Source organism: Capra hircus, chromosome 5 (genome assembly GCF_001704415.2).
Source record: "Capra hircus breed San Clemente chromosome 5, ASM170441v1, whole genome shotgun sequence".
NCBI classification, from domain to species: domain Eukaryota; kingdom Metazoa; phylum Chordata; class Mammalia; order Artiodactyla; family Bovidae; genus Capra; species Capra hircus.
Genome location: NC_030812.1, coordinates 59,279,029 through 59,293,212, shown reverse-complemented (window position 1 = coordinate 59,293,212; position 14,184 = coordinate 59,279,029). Strand labels below are relative to the sequence as shown.

The window sequence follows — 14,184 nt, the reverse complement described above, 5'->3', positions numbered from 1 at the left end:
CTAGAATCTACATTTTGCCGTGCTAAGTTGCTTCAGTCATGTCCAACTCTTTGCGACCCCGTGGACTGTAGCCCACCAGGCTTCTCTGTCCATGGAATTCTCCAGGCAAGAATACTGGAGTGGGTTGACATGCCCTTCTCCAGGGGGATCTTCCTGACCATCAAACCCACATCTCTTAAGTCTCCTGCATTGGCAGGCAGGTTCTTTACCACTAGTGCCATCTGGGAACCCAGAATTTTATCATTGGTTGCTTTATAATATCTGTCTCTTTATTAATACTATCTTTCCATACGTTGTTTTCTTGGTTTCCTTTAGTTCTTTGTTCTTAGCTTCCTTTAACTAGGAGCATATTTAGGGCAGTTTACTTAATATCTTTGGCTATTACAAATTCTGGTCTTCCTCAAGGTTTCTGTGAAATGCTTTTTTTCTTATAAATGGGCCATGCTTTCTTCTTGTTTATGTGCTGTGTGATTTTTGTTGAGATCTGGACATTGTACTATAATGTGGTAATTGTAAATGAGATACTCCTACACCATGGCTGTGGGTGTTTCTTGGCTGTTGAGGTCTGCGCCCATCCATTTGTGACTTTGCCAAATTATTTTTGCAAATGTGTATTCCTGTGTGTGGTCACTGAAGTTTCTGTTCCATTATCTTTGCAGTCAGGTAGTGACCTGATGAAGATCTTCTTTAATACTTGGCTCAAGCAATACAAAAAAACATTGCTGTCTCTTTAAACCTCCCAACAGATGCTGGTGTAGGCACACCTGGCAGTCCAAAAGGGCCTTAAGCGTGTCTACATCTGTGTCAGTCTGCCAAGGAGTTTGCCAGACTGACCAAAATCTGCAGCTTCCATTTTTTGTGTGTCAAAGGTCCCCACTGTCTTCCCTGGCACCAGCCAGCTGCTCTAGGAATGCAGGTTGCATTGCAGCCGTCTCTGTCGTTGGAACCAGGCTGAGGAGTGAGCAGTGTTGACTCGTTGGCACATGTGGTTCTCCTGTCAGGATCAGCAGCTTGTCCCTTTAGCAAGCACTCCCCTGGTGGTTACATGGGTTCAGTCAAGTGGCAGAGGTCTGAGATAGTTGGTTCTGGTCCTTTTCTCCCTTTGCTGGTTGGTTTTGCTGGGGTGGGGTGGGAGCAACCCCAAGAGCTTCCTACAGTGATATTTTGCATCTGAAGCGTCACAGTATTATATTGTCCCTCTAATGTGTGTTTGTGAGTAGACAACAGTCTTTGGTAGGTGTCTTTTTCTTTTTTTTCCTGGTTTGTGTGTTTGACTGCTCATACTTTCAAATGAAAAGACTCAGTCTCATATTTGAACACATAAAAGATTAAGATACTTAAGTGGTGGAAAAAACCCATAGGCATGACTGAAATTTTATTTCAGTGCTCTGTCAATCTTTTGTACAAAACTTCGTGTTTTATACAAATAAGAAATTTTTATATCTAGTGAAAAACTTCATTTTTAGTTATTCCTCTAAGTATAGCTAGCCCAAGTGTCCTAGAAAGTGGTATTTATTGTGATTTAATTATTGAGGAAAAACTATTAGAAAATTTGCTTACTGTCCACTCAGTGAATTTATTTCATTTACATGTTTAATATAAAACCACAGTGACTGAAGAAAATGTTATAAAGAAGTAAATAAAGCTCTCTTTGAGAAGTCATATTAACTACTAGATATTTTGGAAAGATTGACAGCAGCAGGGCTAAGTGAAAAAGTATTAGTTTGTCACTTCAATTTTGCATTAAAATTTTTTTTAAACAAATTTTATTTTTTGGCCTCACTGTGTGCCATATAGGATCCTAGTTCCCTGACCAGGGATCAAACCCATGCCTCCTGCCTTGGAAGCAGAGTCGTAGCCACTGGACTACCATGGAAGTCCCTCAGTCTTGGATTTTAATCCAAACTTTAGAATGCTTAATTTGTTCTGTATGTAAATTTAGCTTCTTTACCTAAAAGAAAGTCATAGCATTTTAAAAACAATTTTTAGCTTTTTCCTTGACTTTAACTACAGTTATTAGTAAGAAATTGTTTTAAGAATATTTCAAAGATATAAGCAGAGAATTGCCTCTCAAATCTTTTAATTAGGAAAAGTTTGGTTTAAAAGGTAAATTTGAGTACAAATTCTTTTTTTTATTGGAAATACCAAAAGGGCCACAAAATGACAGCATTTTTATGGGTAAATACTCATAGTGAAGGACCTAGTTGTGAGTTTTTATAGCTTTATATAGCTTAAAAACAGTAGCAACAGTAAAAAAGAAAGAAGTGGTTTCCCATTCCTGTGGCAAAACTCAGTTGGTATTCCAGAATGGTTATCTGTATATTCTGTAAGTAAATGGAATATGGGCATACCTCAGAGTTACTGTAGATTTGGTTCCAGACACTGCATTAAAGTGAGCCACACAGATTTTTTTCCCCCAGTGTATATAAAACTTATATTTACCCTATACTGTAGTCTTGTAAGCGTGCAATAGCATTATGTCTGAAAAATGAGTATGTACACCATAATTTAAAAGTACTGCTAAAAAATGCTATTAACCTGAGCCTTCAGTGAATTCTAATCTTTTTGCTGGAGGATGTCTGTTGACTGATGAGGGTTGTGGTTCTTAAAGGTTGGGGTGGCTGTGGCAAGTTTTTACTGTAACAACTGATGTGTCATGCTGGGGTCCAGCCCCAGTGGATCCAGGGAATTCGAAGTGGGGACGGCATTGGCAAGGAAAAAACTTATTTATTTATTAATATAAGATTAGATTAGGAAGAAATAGTGTAGGAAAATTAAGTGGAGAAAAGAGGCTGAATAACTTGGTTTACGTGGAAAGCCAATAAAGTTCCAGACAAGGAGCTTGCACCATCTACGTTAGTCCATTTGAATATCGGAGAGTGCCCTGCCTTGGGCTCTCTCTCTTACGGATCTTAGAAGCCGGGACAAGTAAGTAGACATGGCGAGCCTCCACGCCCCAGATGGGAATTCACCCTGAAATTAGAGTAAAGAGGAGACATGGGGGAAACCAGTCCTTCCAATGACTGGCCCGGCCTCTATTGTCTAGAAAGGCCTTTCATACCTTTTTGATTGTACATAGAGATCAATGGGTAATACGAAGTTATGCAGCGTTAGCAGCCCAGACTCTTATCAAAACCAGGCTTTTCTCTTTGCATACCTAATTTTATACACAAGTCTTAGGTGATTTACATCATCTTCCGGCCAAAAGGGCCAATTAACATTTTACAGCCTTTTTTCTGATAAGGGTTTGTCAACCAGAAGACTTATTTGTGGTGGTGTTCTCAAAGTCTGGTGCCACTCTCAGAAAACACTAAATAAAGTTACATTCTTACATAGCAAAGATACAGCAATTTATAACAAGTAAAAGGAGTACAGTGATTTATAACAAAGGAAAGTAATTAACTCAAAAGTCTAGTGTTGCTAACATCAGAACTATTATATATCTTTTTCCATATCCCGTTTACACTGATTAACATCCTCCCAGGTGCCTAAAAGATAAAGAATATGGAGGTCTGGCAGCAATCATTGAGTCAACAGTGAAAACCCATCACCAATATGATTTTTAACTCTTTAGAAAAGGCTCTGTATCTTTAAGATGCTTTAAGCTTTGTGCCTCTCGCGGTTGGGGGACTGTAAGCAATTCACACGCTGTAAGAGGTCCAGGGGAACCTGTTAGGCAAGCTAGAGAGTGATCAGAGGGGGTTTAACTGAAACATCCCTTTCAAATGCAGAAGACTAAAGCCCTGAGTTAACTTTTTCCAGAGAGTGTCAGAAAAGTAGAAAAATACAATAAGGCAGGCAGATTCTTATTTTTGGGGGTACATGCTCAGGAAATACCAGGGGGAAAACCTGAGGTCTGATTAGCCTTGCCGTCAGAGCTCTGCCGCATGACCTTGTCACGGGTGGAATTCCTCACGCTGGCTCCTGGCAGTGTCAGTTGATTCTTCCTTTCATGACCGATTTCTCCATAGAATACAATGCTGTATGATAGCATTATTCCCACAGTAGAACTTCTTTCAAGATTGAACTCAGTCCTCTCAGACTCTTCTGCTCTTTTATCAACTAAGTTTATGTGGTATTCAGAATCATTTGTTGTTATTTCAACAATCTACATAGCATCTTCACCAGGAGAAGATTTCTCTCAAGACCACTTTCTTTGCTCATCTTTAAGAAGCAGCTCCTCAACTGTTAAATCTTTTTATCGTGAGATTGCAGCAGTTCAGTCATATCTTTAGATTCCATTTTAATCCTGCTTCTCTGCTATTTCTATCAAATCTGCAGTTTCTTCCTCCACTGAAGTCTTCGACCACCTCAGAGTCATCCATGAAGATTGGAATCAACTTCTGCCAGACCTCCTGTTAATATCTTGCCTTCTTCCCATGAATCAAGAATGTCTTTAATGATATCTGGAATGATGAATCCTTTCTTGAAGGTTTTAAATTTATTTTGTCTAGATCCATCAGGGGAATCACTGTGTATAGCAGCTGTAGCTGTATTAAATATATTTAAGACATGAAAATCAAAATTACTCCTTGATCCATGGGCTGCAGAGTGGACGTTGTGTTAGCAGTCACGAAACATTCATCTCATTGTACATCTCCATTAGAGCTCTTGGGTGACCAGATGCATTGTCAGTGAGTAGTAATATGCTGCTGCTAAGTTGCTTCAGTCGTGTACGACTGTGTGCGACCCCAGAGATGGCAGCCCACCAGGCTCCCCCATCCCTGCATCCTCCAGGCAAGAACACTGGAGTGGGTTGCCATTTCCTTCTCCAGTGCATGAAAGTGAAAAGTGAAAGTGAAGTTGCTCAGTCGTGTCTGACTCTTTGTGACCCCATGGACTGCAGCCCACCAGGCTCCTCCGTCCATGGGATTTTCCATGGAGTGGGGTGCCATCGCCTTCTCCGGTGGTAATATGAAAGGAATTTTTTCTAAGCAGTAGGTCTCAAGAAGAGTAGGCTTAAAATACTCAGGAAACCTGTTGTAAACAGATGTGTTGTCATCCAGACTTCGTTGTTCCTTTTACAGAGCACATGCAGAGTAGTTTTGCATAATTCTTAAGGTCTCTAGGATTTTGGACTGGTAAATGAACATTGATTTCAGCTTAAAGTCACCAGCTGTGCTAGCCCCTAACAAGAGGGTCAGCCTGTTCTTAGAAACTTTGAGGCCAGGCATTGATTTCTCCTCCAGTGAAAATCCTAGATGGCATCTTCTTCCAGTAGAATGCCGTTCTGTCTACATTGAAAATCTGTTGTGTAGTGTGGCCACCTTCATTAATTATCTTAACTAGATATTCTGAATAACTTGCTACAGCTTCTATAGCAATACTTGCTGCTTTACCTTGTACCTTTCTGGAGATAGCATCTTTTCTTAAACTTCATGAACCAGCCTTTGCTAGAACTTTTCTACAGCTTCCTTACCTTCTTTCACCTTTATAGAATTAGAGAGAGTTAGGGCCTTGCTGTGGAGAAGGCAATGGCACCCCACTCCAGTACTCTTGCCTGGAAAATCCCATGGATGGAGGAGTCTGGTGGGGTACAGTCCATGGGGTCGCACAGAGTCAGACATGACTGAGCGACTTCACTTTCACTTTTCCCTTTCATACACTGGAGAAGGAAATGGCAACCCACTCCAGTGTTCTTGCCTGGAGAATCCCAGGGACGGGGAGCCTGGTGGGCTGCCGTCTGTGGGGTTGCACAGAGTCGGACACGACTGCAACAACTTAGCAGCAGCAGCAGCAGCAGCAGCAGGGCCTTGCTGTGATCTAGGCTTTAGCTTAAGGGAATGTGGCTGGCTTGATCTTCCATCTAGCCTACTAAAACTTTCTCCATATCAGAAGTAAGGCTGTTTTGATTTCCTTTTTTTTTCTTCTTACTATGTATGTTTACTGAAGTATAGTTGACTTACAATATTTCAAGTGTACAGCAAGGTGATTTCAGTTATACATATATATTATTTTTGAGATTATTTTTCATTATAGGTTATTATAAGACATTGACTATAGTTCCCTGTGCTGTACAGTAAACCTTTGTTGCTTGTTGCATATTTATTTTTTTTTAATTAGAAATCTAGCATTCCATTCATACTAAGTCAAAGAAGAAATCAAAATGTCATAAATTTTTCAGTTAGGCAAAAATTCATACATTTTTAAAGACATATATATATATATATCAGCAGAGACATTACTTTGCCAACAGAGGTCCATCTAGTCAAGGATATGGTTTTCCCAGTGGTCATGTATGGATGCGAGAGTTGAACTGTGAAGAAAGCTGAGCACTGAAGAATTGATGCTTTTGAACTGTGGTGTTGGAGAAGACTCTTAAGAGTCCCTTGGGCTGCAAGGAGATCCAACCAGTCCATTCTAAAGGGGATCGGTCCTGGGTGTTCTTTGAAGCTGAAACTGCAGTACTTGGGCCACCTCATGCGAAGAGTTGACTCATTGGAAAAGACTGATGCTGGGAGGGATTGGGGACAGGAGAAGGGGATGACAGAGGATGAGATGGCTGAATGGCATCACCGACTCGATGGACATGAGTCTGAATGAACTCCGGGAGTTGGTGATGGACAGGGAGGCCTGGCGTGCTGCAATTGATGGGGTTGCAAAGAGTCGGACATGACTGAGCGACTGAACTAACTAAATTACAATAATACATGAAAAATCACTGATCACAGGTTACTACAACAAATGTACTACCAATGAAAAGGTTTGAAATATTGTGAGAACTACCAAAATGGGACACAGAGACACAAAGTGAGCAAATTCCATTGGAAAATGGTACCAATAGACTTGCAGGTTGCTGCAAACCTTCCATTAATGTAAAAAACAAAACAAAACCCACATTATCTGTTGTGCAGTGAAACAGAGTGCAATGAAAGAAGGTATGCCTGTAGTTATATTTTCAGGATTTAAAAGAAAAAAATAACCTGAAGAGTTTTCTTAATTGTACAGCAGGCAATCCCAGATCAAATTTAGACTCCGGTGATAAAGTAAGCCAACACATTACACATTTTAAGCACTTGCTGTTGGAAAGTGATTTTTCAACATTTTCATCTGCTTGTGTGTATTTGGCGGAGGAAGGGAAAGAGGCACGGTTTATATGAAGTCATTCTGAGTATCATTTATTGCCCTTTTACCTTTAAATTTTTTAATTAATTGATTTTTAATTAAAGGATAATTGCTTCATAGAATTTTGTTGTTTTCTGTCAAACCTCAACATGAATCAGTCATAGGTATACATATGTCCTCTCCTTCTTGAACCTCCCTTCCATTTTCTTCCCCATCCTACCCCTCTAGGTTGATAGAGAGCCCCTGTTTGAGTTCCCTGAGACATACAGCAAATTCCCATTGACTATCTATTCTACATATGGTAATATAAGTTTCCATGTTACTCTCTCCATACATCTCACCCTCTCCTCCCTTCTCTCCATGTCCATAAGTCTGTTCTCTATGTCTGTTTCTCCACTGCTGCCCTGCAAGTAAATTTTTGGTACCATCTTTCTAGAGTTTGTATTTATGCATTAGTATAGGTTATTTCTCTTTCTCTTTCTGACTGACTTCACTCTGTGTAATAGGCTCTAGCTTCATCCACCTCATCAGAACTGACTCAAATGTGTTGCTTCTTATGGCTGAGTAATATTCCATTGTGTGTGTGTACCACAGTTTCTTCATCCATTCGGCTGTCAGTGGACACCTGGGTTGCTTCCATGTTCTAGCTATTGTAAATAGTGCTGCAATGAACATTGGGGTACACGTGTCTTCTTCAGTCTTGGTTTCCTCAGGGTATATGCCTAGAAGTGGGATTGCTGGGTCATACGGTGGTTTTATTCCTAGTTTTTTAACGAATCTCCATACTATCTTCCATAGTGGTTGTATCAATTTACATCCCCACCAACAGTGCAAGAGGGTTCCCTTTTCTTCACACCCTCTCCAACATTTATTGTTTGTAGACTTTTTGATAATGGCCTTTCTGACTGGTGGAGGTATTAACTCGCTGTAGTTTTGATTTGCATCTCTCTAATAATGAGTGATATTGAGCATCTTCTCATGTATTTGTTCTCTTCTTTGGAGAAATGTTTGTTTAGGTCTTTTTCCCGCTTTCTGATTGGGTTGTTTTTCTCATACTGAGTTGTAAAAGTTACTTGTATATTTTGGAAATTAATCCTTTGTCCATTGTTTCATTTACTATTATTTTCTCCCATTCTGAGGGTTGTCTTTTCACCCTGCTTATAGTTTCCTTTGCTGTGCAAAAGCTTTTAAGTTAATCAGGTCCCAGTTGTTTCAGTTCAGTCCCTCAGTCGTGTCCAACTCTTTGTGACCCAATGGACTGCAGCACGCCAGGCTTCCCTGTCCCTGTCCACTTGTTTATTTACCTTTAAAATTTTGATCTAGCTATGGCAAAAAACTGGAGATCTTTTTGACAGCTAGAAAGGCATAAAAGTTCTTTTGGATTATACATGCACACATATATTTGAATGGAATATAAATGTATTTATGTATTTGTATATTTGTGTTAAGTGCTGTGAGTGAAAAAAAGGAAGGAATAGATGGGGTCAGGAAAGAGCCCTCTAAAGAGTAACAGTAATACTTAGGCTGAAATTTGATTTTTAAAATACTTGTTCAATAACAGTAATAATAATTTCAATAACAGTTTGAAAATAATTGTTCTCTCTGTAGATGGGTCTTAAAAACATTAAAACCAAACAGTTGCAGAGTTTTTATTTAGGGTTTATTTTAAATCACAGCACATTTACTTCTAAGGTAAAAATAGTTTTTTCAGTGGCATGAATTAAATATAAAACTGAATATTCAAGCATTCACTCTAAATCACATTCTTACCATATCTTAATCTTCATAAAAGTGATGGTGTAATGATGCTAAAGCTGAAACTCCAATACTTGGAGAAGACCCTGATGCTGGGAGGGATTGGGGGCAGGAGAAGGGGATGACAGAGGATGAGATGGCTGGATGGCAAAACTGACTCAATGGACACGAGTTTAAGTGAACTCCAGGAGTTGGTGATGGACAGGGAGGCCTGGTGTGCTGCGATTCATGGGGTTGCAAAGAGTTGGGCACAGCTGAGCGACTGAACTGAAATGAAAGATCCTCACAGTTCCAAATAAAAGTTTTTGCCAAAACAGAAAAAATATTTTATCCCATTTCTTGAGAGTTTTGGTTTTAAGAAATCAGTAATTTAGCCCTGCTTTATTATAATATAGTAGTTAATGTAAATAGTAATTTTTACTTCACGAAAAGTGTTTTATTGTGGCATTGTATGTATTTTGTCATCAGGCTAATGGGAAAAAAGGTTGGTATGCACAACTCAACTTAGAGAGAATTAGAAATGTTGGTAAATCTTTAATTTGGGAGTATTTTTTCTTTAATAATGATCTAGGCAGTGTTGATGAAATTCTTTAACATCCGTGTTTACTGATCATTGTGACTTAATTAAAAGGTTACGGTTACAGCATGGAAGATAAAAATAGGACCTTTTTGAGGTTGTGATGTGTTTTATTATGAAGTGTCTTTTCTCTTACTAATATGAATTAGAAATGTCTTTCTTAATCCTGACAGATTAGAAAGTACATATAAAGTTCTTCTATAGACTAGAATTTTCTCCCCTCTTGATGGAAATGCCTACTATTCTAAGTTATAAACACAGAGTTTCTCTTACTATTTTGTTCAAAAAGCATTGTATGAAGAAAAAGTTAAGGCTTATGTGATTTTCCTCCATCCTCCTTTTTGGTACCCACTTAAAACTACCAAAATTTACTTAAAACTCTATATTGGCAGTATCCCAAGAGAAATACAATGCAAGCACCATACTGGATTTTTAAAGTATTTTGCAGGCATATTCAGTTAGTAGAATTAGTTTTTGATATACATTTTATTTAACTAAATATATCTAGAATTTTAAAAAATCATTATGCATATAACGATTTTTTTTCACATTCTTTTAAACTACTAAGCCTTTAAAATCCAGTGTGTATTTTTTACTTACAGTACAAGGGAGTTTGGATTGTCTACTTTTCAAATGGTCAGAATGGGTTGTTTCTGTGTTATGTGAATTAATTCCATAATAACACATCTGTTATAATTTTTTTTAAATCTGTATTGTCATCTAAAATGAGAGGCAGGTACATGGTCAGCAAATTTTCAGAAATGGTGTGTAAGATTCTCAAGTGGTAATGTTTGTATAATTAGACATTAGTAACCATGTGACTGGAAAAGGCGATGGCACCCCACTCCAGTACTCTTGCCTGGAAAATCCCATGGATGGAGGAGCCTGGTGGGCTGCAGTCCCTGGGGTCACTAAGAGTTGGACACGACTGAGCGACTTCACTTTTGCTTTTCACTTTCATGCATTGGAGAAGGAAATGGCAACCCACTCCAGTGTTCTTGCCTGGAGAATCCCAGGGACAGCGGAGACTGGTGGGCTGCCGTCTATGGGGTTGCGCAGAGTCGGACATGACTGAAGTGACTTAGCGACTTAGCAACCATGTGACTGTTTGAGAAAATTGGAGTCAAAAAGTTGGTAATTGTGAGCGAGTAGCTCTTAGGGCTTTTTGTTTGGATACGCAGATTTCTTGAAGGAGTATGTGTTGATGGTTCCTAGGATACTCTCATGCTTGATAATTTGCAAAAGGGCATAGAGATTTTTAAAAAGCTGTTAAGCATATGATTATGTTTTATTAGAGGGAAAAATACTTAAGATTAAAGTCAGCAAAGGGGAAAGGGTGTGTAGGGCAGAGTCCAAGAGAAACGAGGTATGAATTTCAGGTATTCTCTCCTAGTGGAGTTGCATGACAGTGCTTCATTCTTCCCATTGTCTTGTGTGACAACGTGTCAGAGTGGTGCTAACCAGGGAAGCTTACCTGAATCTTGGTGTGCAGAGGTATTTTTAGGGGTCAATTACATAAGCGTGGAAGTACCTACATGGCTGTCTTTAGTTACTCAGTCTCCAGCTTCCCTTATTCTTTCTCTCCCTAGAGGTCAAACTGACAGGCATGCAAAGATAGGGATTTACCATAATTTACATTGTTAATATAAATTATTGGGTGTGGCCCAAGATTTCAGGTATACAAAGAAATTTATCAGGCAGGATATTGCAGGAGTCAGAGGTTATCTTCCAGGAGCTAGTCTTAAGTGATCCCTCTTTGGAATGTGCAGAGTTTGACCCCCCCCTCCCAAACTTGCAGAATTAGCCCATTATTGCACAAGGTGATTCTGGAGCTTTAGAAAGGGAGGGTGTGTCTCTAGTATAAATTCCTAAAGAAACTAAAGGGTAGATGAGATTGGCAATAGCTCAATTCACCTTAAATACTATTGTTTTTTAAACAAATAGCATGGATTACTGACCCTCAGGGTAGAGCTAAATGAAGACTGACTTTGAAAAGTAAAGAATCTAACATTTAGGACAGCTCTATAGTTACAGATTTCTTAATTGGAATCAATCTTTGAGTTTACTGACTGCCTCCTATAAATTCACCTTGTTTGTTAAAATATATATTATCTCCATCTAATCCGTATCTGAACTTCCATTACTGTCTATGATGAGAGGAATTAGTATCAAACCAAGGCTCCTTGGAAGAAAAGTTATGACCAACCTAGATAGCATATTGAAAAGCAGAGACATTACTTTGCCAACAAAGGTCCGTCTAGTGAAGGCTATGGTTTTTCCAGTGGTCATGTATGGATGCGAGAGTTGGACTGTGAAGAAAGCTGAGCGCCGAAGAATTGATGCTTTTGAACTGTGGTGTTGGAGAAGACTCTTGAGAGTCCCTTGGACTGCGAGGAGATCCAACCAGTCCATTCTAAAGGAGATCAGTCCTGGGTGTTCTTTGGAAGGAATGATGCTAAAGCTGAAGCTCCAGTACTTTGGCCACCTCATGCGAAGTGTTGACTCATTGGAAAAGACTGATGCTGGCAGGGATTGGGGACAGGAGGAGAAGGGGACGACAGAGGATGAGATGGCTGGATGGCATCACCGACTCGATGGGCGTGGGTTTGAGTGAACTCTGGGAGATGGTGATGAACAGGGAGGCCTGGCGTGCTGCTATTCATGGGGTTGCAAAGAGTCGGACACGACTGAGCGACTGAACTGAACTGAAGGCTCCTTATCAAGGGCTTCCCTCGTAGCTCAGTTGGCAAAGAATCTGCCTGCAATGTAGGAGACCCTGGTTCAGTTCCTGGGTTGGGAAGATTCCCTGGAGAAGGAAATGGCAACCCACTCCAGTATTCTTGCCTGGAGAATCCCATGGACAGAGGAGCCTGGCAGGCTATAGTTCATAGGGTCGCAAGGGTCAGACAGGAGTTAGCAACTAAACCACCACTAAGGCTCCTTATTAGACTAGGGAAAAAGTATACTTTGAAGGCATTGTAGGGCTTCTGAGTCAGTCAAGACTTCAGGAGTAAAGATTCAAGAGAGAGAGAGATACTCTGTGCTGGGTTTCCTCTTGAAATATTTTCCACCTCTTAAGCTCTTTGGGATAAGAAGATGAAATTGAGCAGTGTATGAGAGGTGAGCAAAATATGACTTGAGGGAGTTGAGTGGAGCTTTCAGTAGATTTTGTTGTTACTTTTGTCCTGGGTTTGCAGCTGGCATTGTTTGAAAGGCCACACTGTCGGAGTGGAAACAAAAGAAGTAGGCCAGTCTTTACTGTATCTGAAACTCAGTCTCAAACCAGCTGTGTTCCTAATTGGACTGAGGTGGTCTGCTGTTACTCTGGAAGAGCAGGTGGAAAAAAACTAAATCCTTTCTAGAAGAAGAAAACATCATCCAGAGCTTCTACATTTTTTCCTAAGTATTTTCATGTAGTCATTCACATACAATGTGTAGTATTCTGTGTAGTATTCTGTAAAAAAATTACTATGCATACAGTAGGACCAACAGAAGAAAACCAGCAGTCGAAACAGGTTATACAGATTATTCATAGGTTATGTAATTCTGGAGCTATAGCAAGAGCTTTAAAGTACTGTAACTAACCTAGTCATGAAAACAGACAGCATGGTGAAGAAGTTCACTGGAGAACTTGAATCTATAGAAAGGAATCAATTAAGAATAAAGGACTGAAAGTAGAGTAGCTGAAATTAAGAACCCAATAGATCAGTTTAACTGTAGTTTAGACACAGCTGAAAAGAGGATTAGTCAACTGGAAGATAGTAGAAAATATTCAGCAACAGTAATTTATCTTTAAGAATGTAAAACAGAATTGGTAAAACATAATATTACTTACGAATTTGTATTTGATACCCCCCCCCCCCAGCCTTTGAGCAGACAAAAATTGTTCATTATAAATACCTTATGTAGCTTGTTTAGCACACTCAGCTACTTGGAGTGAAGTCCTGGAATGAAAAAGTAAGCAAAATACTTACCAATTCAGAATAGATATCCAGAGCTAGATGGTTAAACAGGTATTTTAACATATTAGTGTTAGAAGATTCTTACTTTTAGTTCGGGTAATGGTTTTAATATGCTTGGTAATCTGGTAAACTGGTTTAATTGCTAAGTCGTGGCCGACTCTTGTGACCCTATGGCTACCCTCTTGTAGCCTGCCAGGCTCCTCTGTCCATGGGATTCTCCAGGCAAGAATACTGGAGTGGGTTGCCATTTCCTTCTCCAACAGTTAAGACTGTAAATTAGGAAAGAAGTTATGGGTAAATAATTGAGGACTTGATTTTGGCAACCGGTACCTTGTTTAATCATACCTAAGACTCCACTTTGAATTGTACCATTGGTATATGTACTACTAAGAAAAGAGAAAGCTGTCAGTTGTAGTTGACATTGCATTAATGTGATACGTCTTGATTTCAGAGATGTTAAAATGTGGGGGAAAAGGTAAATGATAATCTTAGTTTTAAATCTCAGTTATGTCATTGTTTGTTTTCAGTCAAGGAACTTCTTTGGGCCTATTTGCTTATTTGTGAAATTGGGATAGTATAGTCTACTCTTTAGAATTAGGAAGGCTAAATGAATTAAAAGATACGAATAGTCTTATGGAGTAGGCATTTTGAAACCTGTTAATTAGACTTTCATTTTTTTCTTTCTAACATTTGGCATTGTTATGATAGTAGGAAGAGACTCCTGACAACTGATGGGATGGGGTGAGGGAACAGAACCCCAGTATATTGGCTAAATAAGAACTTAAGAAAATTTCTGCTGGTGCTGTTTAATAAATTGTCAGACTT

The 14,184-nt window shown here is 39.3% G+C and overlaps 1 protein-coding gene across 2 annotated transcripts in view; it reads left to right on the top strand.

The window, feature by feature from the left end:
• The window catches only part of CDK17 (cyclin dependent kinase 17), a 108,553-nt gene that overhangs the window by 50,884 nt on the left and 43,485 nt on the right, over nt 1-14,184 (top strand). The window lies entirely within an intron of this gene.